General features: G+C 32.5%; 1 non-coding gene across 1 annotated transcript; it reads right to left on the bottom strand.

The window, feature by feature from the left end:
- Nucleotides 1–6768: 6768 nt before the first annotated feature.
- LOC133820227 (small nucleolar RNA R71) lies at nucleotides 6769–6878 on the bottom strand. Its single transcript, XR_009886651.1, has one exon. It is a non-coding gene; the product is annotated as a small nucleolar RNA R71 (small nucleolar RNA).
- Nucleotides 6879–14239: the final 7361 nt, after the last annotated feature.

Below are 14239 nucleotides of genomic sequence, written 5' to 3' on the forward strand. Positions count from 1 at the left end.
GATAGATATATAGTATTTTTTACACTTAATAAATATCTCTCATTTAAATTAACTAATTAATTTATTATTATTATTATAAAAATAAAAAAAATAAGAAAACATGTATTATTATATTTATATAGATATATATAATAATTTTTACACTTAAATATCTCTTATGAAAATTATTTAATTAATTAATTATTAAAAATAAAAAGGAGAAAATGTGTATTATTATTGTTATTATTATATATATAGATAAATATATAATATTTTTTACACTTAAATATCTCTCATTTTATTTAATTAATTAATTATTATAAAAAATAGATAAAAGAGAAAACAATATAACCATTTTATTTTTAAATTTATTTATTATTATTGTTATAAAAATAATAAAGGAGAAAAGATATATTATTATTATAGAATAATAGATAGATATTTAGAAACTAAAATTAATTACTATTATTATTAGTATTATTAAAAATGAATAAAAAAATTATAAATTAGATAATGGTTTGGAGAGGCCTCCTAACTATTTATATAAATACATAGAATTTAAGAATTGTGTGTAAATAATATTCAATACCGTTGAAAACTAGATCTTACATTTAACCATAACCAAAATAATAATAATAATAATAATAATAATAATAATAATAATAATAATAATAATAATAATAATAATAATAACAATAATAATAATAATAATAATAATAATAATAATAATAATAATAATAATAATAATAATAATAATAATAATAATAATAATAATAATAATAATAACGCTTCCTAAATTATATGTATAGGGCATATGGTGGTAATCTCCATTCTAATTTATACATTCATTATTAATTAATTTCTATGATATATATATATATCATTATATTAATTCATTTCATACATGATGACTATTATTTATACTTGATATATTTGTTGTTTTCACATCATTAAATACATTCTTTTAATTAAAAGGACATAACACACTGAAAAACACAGTACACACACCCCAGGCTCCACTATACCCTCTTTTTTTTTTCTCTCTTCCTAGGTTCTGCTCCTTAATTAATAACTATATATGGCCACAGGTATTATTTATTATGCAATTGCTGAATAAATGAGGCTAACACTTTGAACGAGCATATATCATTAACTTAATTAAAAGCCTCTATCATTATTATTAGGAGCCTGAAGATCGATGTATATATATATGTCACATGAAGATTAAATTTATTGATATCTTTAATGTTTTGTATACTTCTTTAAATGCATTTTCTCAGAATATAGGTGTTATTGGTGGATGATTATTTATTGTAATGATTTTAGTTTTTTCAATCTTATTTACTCTGATGAAGTTGGTAGGAGACAAAAAAAACTTTTCTCTATATTATATCTCTCTGAATAACAACACTTGACCCTTTTAATGAAGAAGAGGCTACACCTTTATTATCTTTTTCATGTGCATTAAATGTTTAGATCAGCTAATTAAAACACCACATAACAAAATTAATGGATTCTTATTTATTGCATATATAATAACTATCGTGTAGTTGTGGGACCAGACCCATCAAAAAATGAATTAATTTTTCCATTTTTTTTTATTGATTTTGTTACCGAGATGATATTTTTATAATTTATCTGGTGACAGATGACTTACATTTTATATGAGAAATGAATATTAACTTACGATGTCAAGCTTAAAGTATGGCCTATTTTAACTGATTTTTTTGGGGTATAATTTTTTAACGGGTTCTCTATAATCTATATCAGAAATATGAGGGGATTTCATGTCAAAACTTGAACATCAAAAACAGCGAAAATAATAGACATTTTTTTAGAAAAGGATTGGAGCTCCTATTGTTATCAAATGAATCGTGTTTATTTGGGCCCAATGGCCTTTTTTTGGTGCCTTGTGGGCTTCCCAAAGAGCCCTATGCCCAATTGGTATGTTTTATGATTTGGAGAGATAACATGATTTGATAAATAATCTACAGTCTAGGCCAAAATTTTGAAGAAATGATTGAAAAAGAATGTAAACTAATATCTGAAGGTCTACAAAGCGGCTGCTTGGTTTCTCCTTTCTTTTTTAGAAATTATAGGAAATGATCCAAAATAAAGTCATCAAGAAGTTAATGTTTTTATTTTTAAAATTATAAATAAATGACATTTTTACATTGTTGATTACCTAAATTACTCTTTTTTCTAATTTATTTATGACTTTATGACTTTAATATAGTGGTATATATATATTAGTTTTGTTTAATTAGTTTTTATTTTAAAGTTATATTGATTTTTTAAGTTTTTTATAAGTTGTTGGTATATTATTTTCCAATTAGTGTATATATTTTTTGTAGTATGGTATATAATTTTTTTTTTGTAATATTTAATTTCTATTTTATTATACATAGTGATCGTATATAATTTTGTATCATGGTATATAGATTTTAATAGTAGTATATAATTTTGTTAGCATAGTATATACATTTTTTAGTAATAATTTTGTAAGTTTTGATGGTATATTATTTTTCAACTTAGTATATATATTTTGTGGTGTGGTATATCATTCAACAATTCATTAAAAACGAAAAAAAATCAAAATAACTTTAAAATAAAAACTAATTAAACAAAACTAATATACATATACCATAATATTAAAATATTTAGAATAAAATAGTAATTTGTTAAATGGTATATTTGATAATATGTGATATTAAATAGATGATTAGACTATTTTACTAGAAAATTAAAAACATCGACATTTACTTACTTTCACACAAGATTAATGATCATTTTGCTCCATGCCCCTTTCTTTTTCCATTTATTTCTTTTCAAAGAACAATCCATTATGAGTTAAAAAAATTATGAGGCATATGCATGTATTTAAAATATATACGAGTGTAAATTGATTTATTATATATTATGTGTTTTTTTATTGAATTTGAAGAAAATATCAAGATTTCTGGTCCATGTAAACAATTTATTATTATTTTCTATGAATTTAATCGAATTTCATAGATGCCCATCAAAAATCATCAAGGCCTTGGACAAAAAAAAAAAAAATTCATCAAAGCCCAATGAATCCCATCAAACTTGCCTAAGAAAAATATATTCCTTTAATATGTTTTAAACTTCAATGACCATCGAATGCCAGAAAATCATTAAATATGCCTAATGAAATTATTTCGTGTACCTAATTTGATTAACATTTAGATGACTATCGAAATTGATCAAAGAACATGCCACCTTGATACCCATCGATTTTGGATCAAAAACATTAAAATTTTAATTGCAAAACTTAATTAGCAATTATCCAAACTCGATGAATATCGAGGTGCATCAAAATATTTTTAGAATATTGAAGCTTAAAAATTTAGTGGCCATCGAAATGCATCAAAATGTTAATAAATTAAAATCAACTTGCAAACTCATTGAATTGATATAAAAAATTACATTGAATTGGTAATGAACAATTATATATAAAAACAAATTAAATTAAATAAAACAAAATTTCAAGTGGGCAAAATTATAAATTTTAATATAAGTTGACACTACAACAAAATATATATTTTATTTTTCTTTTTCTTTTTTATATCTTACACAATAGAGCAAGACAATAAAAGGTTGAAGGAGTTTTTTATGTCTAATTTTGTAAGACATAAAAATGCATATATATATTTATGTCTAATATTGTTGAGAATTGCTAAAGGGCACCAGTGGTGCATAACACCACTTGATACGACAAGCCGATGTTGGTGCAATTTAGTATTGGATCCCACATATTTTAATTTAAAATGTAATATGTGGGACCCAATACTAGATTGTACCAATCAATATAAGGTGGTGTTGGACACCATGAGTACTTTATAACAATGCTTAATATTGTAAGACATTAAAAGGCAGGTAAGCCATTAAAAAATGGACTGTATGGGGGAGACTTCTGACATGTTTTGTTCGCAGTATGAAATGACAACGAATTAGTTGGTTGAAATCATATGAAACATAAGAACGGTGACTAGGATTATGTGGTTAAGGTCAACTACAAATTAAGTGTTTGTTTAAGTTTGTAGTTTCCATGTCGCTAGAAGTCAGGTCGAGTTCGGGGCGTAGAATTATTATAGAAGTCTCTTCGGTTCATCACGATAGTTTAGCAGTTTCGTTCATGATGTTAGATCTCCAACATAATAAATCTTTTCGAGTTATTAGGGTCTAGCTACAGCTCGTGGATGATTGGAGATAAAGAACACGCGCAAACCAATCCCTAAAGAAATAGGATTGACTAGATTTACTTTTCAATAAGGAAAGGATCCGCTTTTGTGTATCAATTGTAATCAATAAATAATTAAGAGGATATATTGTAATTAGGAGTAATTACCCAAAAATGATGTATTTCCTAAACCTATTTATTTCCCGGCAAAAAATAAATAGGGAATGAACATGAAAATAGACGGTTTTTTAGATGTACCAAAAATCTAGAGAAATTATTCCAGATAATTGTCTCTAAGAAAAACACTTGTGGACTTGATGGATTTTAACTACTAAACCATGTAAAAATTATTGTGTGATTCCATTATTCTCTTGATGTACGGTTTATTCAAGCCTAAATCTTGTTCTAAGTTGACGAAAAAAAGAGTCAACAATGTATATCCCTTTTCTCTACCCTCAAATACGATATACACTAGTCGCCTTTAACTTCCCTTTCTATTCACAATTAATAAGTATAGTTTAGGGTAGTTTTAGAGTGTGTTTTAGTCTTAGTTTCGAGTCAAATTGTGAGTTTTGTACGATATTATGCTTGTGCTTGTTTTGTTTTTAGATTTTTGCTATGAATTAGCTAATGGAGAGGAAATGAGCAGATTTGATGATACAAATGGGTATTTTGGACGTCTTTGGCCATGTTTTGTGAATTCGGGAGAGCTGGGAATATTTGGATGACTCTGGTGCGAAAATAAGTGAAAAAGAGTGAAATATAGAAATTTGGAACAAGGAGTCGCGACTTGCCCTTGCAAGTCGCGACTTGGATGAAGACAGAGGAAAGGAAAAGTCGCGGATTGGATGAAGACAGAGGTGATTCGGTGAAGGGGATTAAAGACAGGCGGGTCGCGGCTTTAATGAAGATAGAGGCGATTCGGTGAAGGGGATTAAGGACAGGCGGGTCGCGACTTGGTCTATCAAGTCGCGACGCTTGAGCTTCCAGAGGAGATAGGAATTCCCAGAAAAAGACATGGGTCGTGACTCAGGAATGGGCAAGTCGCAACCCGCCTCACAAAAATTTGAAAAATAATGTGTTTAAATACGCTTTTTAGGTCACTTGTAAAGGGAGTTCTTGGATTCAGGATTAACAACTGTTTAGCATTATTGATCTATTTTTCTTCACTTTCTTTTAGATTTTAGTAGCTTAATTTTATATTTTTGAACAATTATTTTATGATTTTAGTCATGTCTGATATGAACTAAACATTTGTTATAGGGTTTAATGTAGTCACTTGGATGCTTGTTAATTTTCTATGAAAGTCAATTAGTTTCTTCTTTTCTTATCCTACATTTGTATGGTTTGTTCTTAATGCTTGTGAATACCTGATCAATATTTACATGTTCAATGATTTTGATTCGAGATCCGAAAGGGGAGAATTGAATATTCTATAGCCATATAGACATAGATTGCATATAGGACAATAGTATCTACATGATTTGTGTAGCGGTTAGGGTTTCTACATTTATTGTCTGCTATATGTTAAAACTTATCACAGATATGTAAGAAGTTTGCATTTAGGTTGAGATATTTTTATCTTGAAAAAGAATTAAGATTGCTTTTGTTAACCCGATATTAGGATAGAAATTGAATAATTGATTGTTTAGAATAGTAAAATTGACAAGTGGAAAAGTTGATGAAATTAATACCCTAGGTTCTGAATTATTGAATTACTCTTTATTACTGTTTACTTTAATCTGATTTCTACAATTTAGTTTATAAATCACTCTAGTTTCAATAGTCAAATAGAAATTAAGAATTAATTATTGGTAGTTGATTATAGTCTCTATGGGAATAATTTGGATTTACTATCTATATTATTTGAGACGATTGTGTATACTTGCACATATAAAATCGCTATCAAGTTTTTGACGCTATTGTTGGGGACTATTAAATTAATACCAACTTAATTATTTTTGTTCTAATTTGGCTTCTCTTTGACATTTTTTGGTAACATATTTCTCTACTGTCTTTTTAATTTCAAGGTTAACGTGTTTATGCGACGTCAAGAATCCGTGTCATTAGTGCCTGTTGATCCTAAAATTGATAAAACCTGCAAGAGATATAGAAAACAGAAAAGGTTGGAGAGAATGGCTCAGAATGCGAATAATGGTGCCAACAACAATGTTAATCAAGGCAATCTGGGTAATGTGGGTAATGATGTAGTTGAGGCTAACCCACCTTTGAGGGATTCTGTACTCCCTACTATTAGATGGATTCATTCTAGTATTCGTCCGCCTACTGTAGAGGCGAACAACTTTGAGATCAAGCCATCGATTATTCAAATGGTACAGAACTGTGTTCAGTTTGGGGGGCTACCTAACAGGGATCCTAATCTACACATCACCAAATTTTTAGAGTTATGCGCTACGTTTAAGATGAATGGGGTAAGTAATGATGCAATTCGATTAAGACTATTCTTGTTCTCTTCAAGGTATAGAGCTAAAAGTTGGTTGACCTCGTTGCAAGCCAACTCTATTGTCACATGGGAGGACCGTGCCCAAAATTTTCTTGCTAAGTATTTTCCTCCTGCTAAATCGACCCGGATTAGAGGAGAGATTAATGATTTCCATCAGTTGGAGGGGGAGTCTCTATACGACGCTTAGGAAAGGTTTAAGGAGTTGCTTCGGAAATGCCCACATCATGGGATAGAGAAATGGATGCTGGTGCACACTTTTTTTACAATGGTTTGTGGGGAAACATCTAGACCATCATTGATGCAGTAGCGGGTGGAACATTTATGAGAAAAAATGCTAATGAGCCCTTTGAACTGTTAGAGGAAATGGCCACGAATAATTATAATTGTCCTACAGAGCGTGAGAACAAGAAAGTGGCAGGAGTTTTAGAAGTTGATCCTACTACGCAAGTTGCATCTTTGACCAAGCAACTAAAGCAGAACAACATATCCGCTCAGGAGATGCATGTTCAAAATGCTTATGGCTGTGAGATTTGTGGAGGTCCTCATCCTCATGAGCAATGCCCAAGTACTGCCAGTTGCTCATCTAATGTAAATAACATGCCATTGGAGCAGGCTCATGCTATAGGTAATTTTCCAAGACCATCCAACAATCCATATTCCATGTCATATACCCCAGCTTGGAGAAACCACCCTAACATGTCATGGAAAAACAACCAAGGAGCACAACAACCATACCCTCAGAATCCGCTTCAGTTCCCATCTCACCAACCAATATATGGACTCATCCTTAGACCCTACTATGATCCTCGCCCATCCCAACCACCACCACACCCTTAAGTGAACACATAAGCAGCACAACCTAACCATTTGAACCAATTCATGACAGAGACAAGGTCTTCAATAAGGAATTTGGAGACACAAATTGGTCAGCTAGCGAAGTTAATGTCAAATAGTGCTCAAGGGAATTTACCGAGCTCCACTGAGGTAAATCCTAAGGAGCAATGTCAGGCGGTAACTTTGAGGAGTGGAACCAAGTATGAAGGGCCTTCAGTTCACGAGGAAGAGGTGAAAACTCATGATCAACAGGTAGCTACACCAGAGCAGAAAAAGGTCACTAAAGATCTACAGAAAAAGGGACATACAAGCCTGAGATACTGGAACCTGCACCAAAAATACCATATCCTTAGAAGTTTCGGAAAGTGAATCTAGATAAGAAGTTCTCAAAATTTCTTGACGCATTTAAGAAACTTCACATAAACATACCATTCACTGAGGCTTTGGAGCAAATTCCTAGTTATGTGAAGTTTATGAAGGATATACTGTCCAAGAAATGGAGAATGGACGACTTTGAGACAGTGGCTCTAACTGAAGAATGTAGTGCCATCTTACAGATGAAGCTCCTCAGAAGTTAAGGGATCCAGGCAGATTCATCATTTCATGCACCATCGATAATTTTTTATGTATGAGAGCTTTATGTGATTTAGGTGCGAATATCAATCTAATGTCGCTCTCTGTTTGTCGAAAATTGGGTTTAGGAGAGACTTTCCCTACTATAGTTACACTACAGCTGACAGACAGATCAATCAAACATCCTCGGGGTATCGTTGAGACGTGCTAGTAAGGGTAGATAAATTCATCTTCCATGCTGATTTTATAATACTTGATATGGAGGAAGATGAGGATGTGCCTATTATATTAGGGAGGCCATTTTTAGCCACTGGGCAAGCCTTGATTGTTGTGAAGAAGGGTGAGTTGAGGCTAAGGGTACAAGGTGATGAAGTGGTGTTCAACATGTTTAAAGCCTTGACTTATCCTCGGGCTAGTGACTGTTGCTTTATTGTGAATGTTTTTTATGAGCAATGTGCAAGGGTAAAGACTACAGCAGCCACACTTGAGTTGAGTCAGATAGCGACTTAGGAGTAATGTGATGGTATTGAGGCCATCTAGTATGTTAAATGGTTGAATGCAGCAGGGAAAATCTACAAAAATAAATATGAGGAATTAGGACAAGGGCCTGAATGACCCCTCCCATCTGTTGAGAAGCCACCAATTCTTAAGAAGAAGTCCTTGCTAGAACACCTCCATTGTAATGCCTCAAAATTCCTAATGCGATTTAATGGTTGGATTAGTAGGCCGGGAGGGCCATAATTGTTTTATTATGCCATTAAATGATTATATGCTTGTTTATGTGAATTATATTATAATATGATGTTAAATACATGCATGTGGGTCCACATTTGATTATTAGGACATTTTGGTATTTTGGCCCGTTGAGGGCATATTTGTGTATTTTGGTGCATATTGTGATTTATGGATGAGATCCCATTATTATGGGGATATATTCGAGCTATTCGGCATGAGATGGTCCTATGTTGCAAATTAGCGGTTTTGTCATAACGGGGTCAATTATTGGGATATTGGGTAATGAGAGTGATTATTTAATGGTAAATTAGGAGTTATTGAGATCAGGAGGAAATTTTGGGAGTTTTGACAATTTTGTCCCCGGGGGTGTTTTTGGGACCCCGAGCATTAAGTTTTATTTGAGGTTACTTAAGCCTGAAGTAGTTCTCTCTCTCCCGTTAACCTTTGTGACGTTCGTGGTAATTTCAAAGAAATCTTGAGTTCTAGGAGTCGGAATCAAGCGAGGATCGAGGCATAGCGATCCTAGGAAAGATTAGAAGCTTCTTGGCTGAAGGATTTAGTGAGAAACAACCCAATCAAAGGTAATCTAAGTTTTAAGTTTTGAGTTTTTAGAGTTTATAAGCTCTGAATTGGATTTTGTGTATCGATGAGTTTTTTATTCATTTGAGCCTCGGGATTTGATGATTTTGGATAATTGGGATGTTTGGGAACTTTGATTTTTGGATTTGGAGATGTTTAGTGTTTTTGGAAGGTTTTAAATGGGAGAAAACAGAGTTATGGCAGGTTCTAGGGTGGGGGCCGCGGCCCAAGCTTGATGCTGAAGAAGGTGAAGTTTTGTGTGTGCTGGGGGCCGCAGCACTGAGTAGTGGGCGCCGCGGTGCTTGCTCCTGGTGTGGCTGGGGGCCGCGGCTCATGTAGGGATTTGAGGCCAATTGGTTGTTTTGATCATGGGAACTCAGTTTTAGGCCTCGGGATCGCTCCTACTACCCGGATTAGTGGGGTTCAATGTCCCAAAGGCTAGATCTTGGTTCGAGAACCTTTGTTATTCATTTTATTGATGGTATCCCATATTTGGTTATGACTAGGTGACCGCTAAAGGACTTAAGGGTTTATCATTCTCAAGGGTTATTCTTTTATTCATTCTCGCTCGAATTAGATGTAAGAAAACTGCACCCTATGTATATGACATGCGTGGTTGTTATAGAGGCATGTTCGCTGTTAAATGTGGACATTAATTGCATACTAAATGCTTGGAAAATCTTGCTTACTTGTGTATGGCACTGATGTTGGTTTTTATTAATCAAATCAGAGATTATGCGCAGCGGAACAACAATCAAATTGTCAGATTAATCCCATAAGATTTCTAGATCTACTTCTTCACACTCATATATATATTGAATCAAGAACAAGAATAGAAACATTACCTCAGGTCCTTCCTTGCTGCTATCTTTTCGTATGGCTGAATCCTTGAGATCTCACACCAAGATCTTCCAAAATGTTCTCAGTCACCCAAAGAACAAGTGTGGGCTCGCTATACAAATAATAGGCAATAACTATTTATCAGATATTCTCAACACATGAGATCTGATAAAGTTTGGACCTAGGTTTTGTGAAGAACAATGACCTTTGTTTTTGTCACTGATCTTTTTCTCTGAGAGAATCCTAGATATTTTTCTATCCATGAAAACTTACGTTCTGTGAAAACTGATATCCAATATTTAATAATATCCAATATATTAAAATATTTGTTATTTTAAACAAATTCAAAATAACTGATCAGTTATCAGATTTTTGTTTAAATAATAATATTTAAATCAAATCAAAATATCTCATTATTTATTTAATATTTAAATAACTAAAATTGTGGAATCAAGAGACCAAGTCTGTCTCTTATGCGTGTGGCACAGTGCTTGTGCGCTGTGCCACACGTGTACCACATGCATGTGCATGCATGTGATTTTTCCCAATTTTATTATTATTTAAATACCAAAAATCCCAAAAATAAATTAATTCAAAATTAATTATATTTTTGTTAAATCAAATAATTAATTAATTTTTAATTAATTAATTACACATAATTAAACAATAATTATGTTTGATACATAGAAAAATATTTTACTTATCACATAAGTCCTTTTTGCCCAATTTTTGTATTTGCCTTTGACTGTGATTGTTTGAGCCATTTTGGGGACCATGGACCTATAACATTAAGCTCCAATAAATTGAAACTAAATAATTAAACTATTTAATTATAACAGTTAATTTATTAATTATGATATTACTCCACTATAAATTCTGAACTGCACTCTTTATGTTATAGATATACTTTTACATAAATCTTTTTCTTAAGTCGTCCATTGATATAACCATCTTACAATAGTTCAACCCTCTAATTAATTAGTTCATAAATTATAATGGAAGAATTACCATTTAACCTTTCTAATTTACTTCTTATTCCTTAAGTACCATTAATTCACTAGTGAATAATTAATCTATAATCTAATTATAGATTTGAGCTCAAAATCATTCAGTTCCAGAATTAACCCTTAAGGGAACTAATATACGATCCGTTAGGAAAGATTAGATTCTGTATTGTTGATACATGTTCCCAGCCATCCATGATATTAAATCTCCAAAACAAAAGTCATTAGCCTCATTCTTTGAAGAGACCTTAATGAGTGAATCAAAAGATTTAATAAACATGAACAGGAGTTCATGAACACTCAGGATTTAGGTTGATCTATAAATGATCATCAGTTATGATATGAATTACAAGTCTTTATTTTTAAATGGTTTATGGATAAAGACTTTAATTCACATTGGTCATTGTCATATATAATCATATTATATAAAGCACCTTTACTGAGATGTCTTACCACATCAATAATCCGAATCTAGATTATTTGTATCATTATGATACTCAGTAAACCGTACTTTCAACTCCAATTAAAGAATTCAATAACTTTAATTTGTTGTTGTTGACTATTTTTATTCATTCATGTGATCTTAATTCTCTCGTACTAATACAAGATCACAACCTCAATAATGAATATGGAATTTTTATGATATTTACAAAATTATTCAAACAATAATTTAACAATCTAAATATGACAATAATAATAAACCATTGTATTTATTTATTCACAGAAAAAAAAACAAATGTCTTTACATGCTTTTAGGACACTCTCCTAACAATCTCCCACTTGTACTTAAAGCAAGTGAGGCATTTCTCTCAATCCCATATTACGTACATGACCCTCGAATTGCTTTGTTGGAAGCGTCTTCGTGAACGGGTTTGCAAGGTTGTGTTCTGATACAACTTCAGAATGAATACATCTCCTCTATGTATGATTTATTTAACTAACTAGTATTTGCGCTCTATATGCTTTCCCCTCTTGTGGCTTCTTGGTTCTTTAGAATTGGCCACTGCTCTACTATTGTCACAGTAAAGAACAAGTGGTTTCTCCACTTCTGGAACAACTTTCAGATCGGAGTAGAACCTTTTGAGTCACATAGCCTCCTTAGCTGCTTCACAAGCCGCTATATACTCGGCTTCCATGGTGGAGTTTGCAATGTTGGTTTGCTTAATGCTTTTCCAGACTAATGCTCCTCCTCCAAGAATAAACACTGATCTAGAAGTCAATTTCTGACTATCTCTTTCTGATTTAAAATCAGAATCAGTGTAACCAATGGGGTTCAGGTCTCCACCTGAATATACTAGCATATAGTTTCTTTAGTATTCTTAAGATACTTGAGAATATTCATCACTGCAATCCAATGACTTAATCCAGGATTGGATTGATAACGACTGACTATCCTTACTGCATAACAAATGTCAGGTCTTGTACACAACATGGTGTACATTAGACTGCCTACTGCTGAGGCATAGGGATATTGTCTCATGTCTTCCTTTTCCTGAGGTGTTTTTGAGACACTACTTCTTGGAAAGGAATACTCCAGATTGGGTTGGCATATCACCCTTATTGGAGTTTTGCTTATTAAAGTGTTGTAGCAGCTTATCAAAATAAGTTGCTTGAGACAGTGCCAAAGTTTTGTTCTGTCTATCTCTAAGAATCTTAATGCCCAGAACATACTTGGCTTCTCCCAAATCTTACATTTGGAATTGTTCAACTAACCAGTTCTTTACATTTGATAATGTCTCTACATCATTCCCAATGAGTAGGATATCATCAACTTAAAGAACGAGGAATACTACCATACCATCTTTGATTTGTTTATTGACACAAGGATCATCAACATTTTTGTTCAACAACCAAATGTTTTTCTTGTGTCATCAAATCTAAGATTCCAAGATCTAGAAGCTTGTTTGAGTCCATGAATGGACCTAAGAAGCTTGCAAACCTTTTGCTCTTGATCTTTTAATTCGAACCCTTCTGGTCGAGACATGTAAATGGTTTCGTCAAGGTAGCTATTCAGAAAAGTTGTTTTGACATCCATTTGCCAAATCTCATAATCCATGCACGCATCTATGGACAAGAGTATACAAATGGATTTTAGCATGGCTAATGGAGAAAAGGTTTCTTCATAGTCAACCCCTCTTACAGGAGAAAAGGTCTCGTCATAGTCAACCCCTTCTTTCTGTGTGTAACATTTGGCTACAGGCCTTGCTTTGAAAGTCTCTACTTTCCCATTCGCTCCTCTTTTCTTCTTGAATATCTACTTGCAACCAATGGGTTTGATATTCTCAGGTGGATTTTCAAGAACCCAGACAGAATTGGAATACATCGATTCCATTTCTCGGTTCATGGCTTCTTGCCATTTTTCCTTGTCAGAATGATTCATTGCATTTTCAAATGTCAATGGATCGTCTTTGTTTGTGTCAAACACAAGCATTTGAACTTCGTGTTCACAGTACGTGGGTTACTTACTAACCCTCCCACTACAATGAAGTTCTCTACTATTCTTACTAGAACTAGCAGTTTCCTCTTGCCGTTTTTCATTGGTTATTGCTGGTGATTTTGCGACTTTATTTGAGACCATCTCCTCTAGTACAACCTTACTGCGAGGTTTGTGGTTGTTAACATAGTTATATTCAAGAAAAGTTGCATTTTTCAACACAAATGTTGTATTTTCTTTGGACTATTGAAAATTCCACCTCTAGTCTCTTTGGAATATCCCACAGACATACATACTTCAGAGCATGTTTCCAACTTCCCGGTCTTCCTATTAAGCACGTATGCACGACACCCTCAAACTCTAAAATGGTGTAGACTAGGTTTACAACCATTCCATAATTCTATGGGTGTCTTTTGGATAGACTTAGATGGAGCATCTTTCAATATGTATAGAACACATTGAATTGCATAGCCCCTGAATGACAGTGGTAATGATGAGAAACTCATCATTCATTTAACCATATCTAGTAACGTTCTATTCCGACTTTCTAAAACATCATTTTACTGTGTTGTTTCAGGTGTAGTGAGTTGGAA

Source organism: Humulus lupulus, chromosome 2 (genome assembly GCF_963169125.1).
Source record: "Humulus lupulus chromosome 2, drHumLupu1.1, whole genome shotgun sequence".
Taxonomy (NCBI): domain Eukaryota; kingdom Viridiplantae; phylum Streptophyta; class Magnoliopsida; order Rosales; family Cannabaceae; genus Humulus; species Humulus lupulus.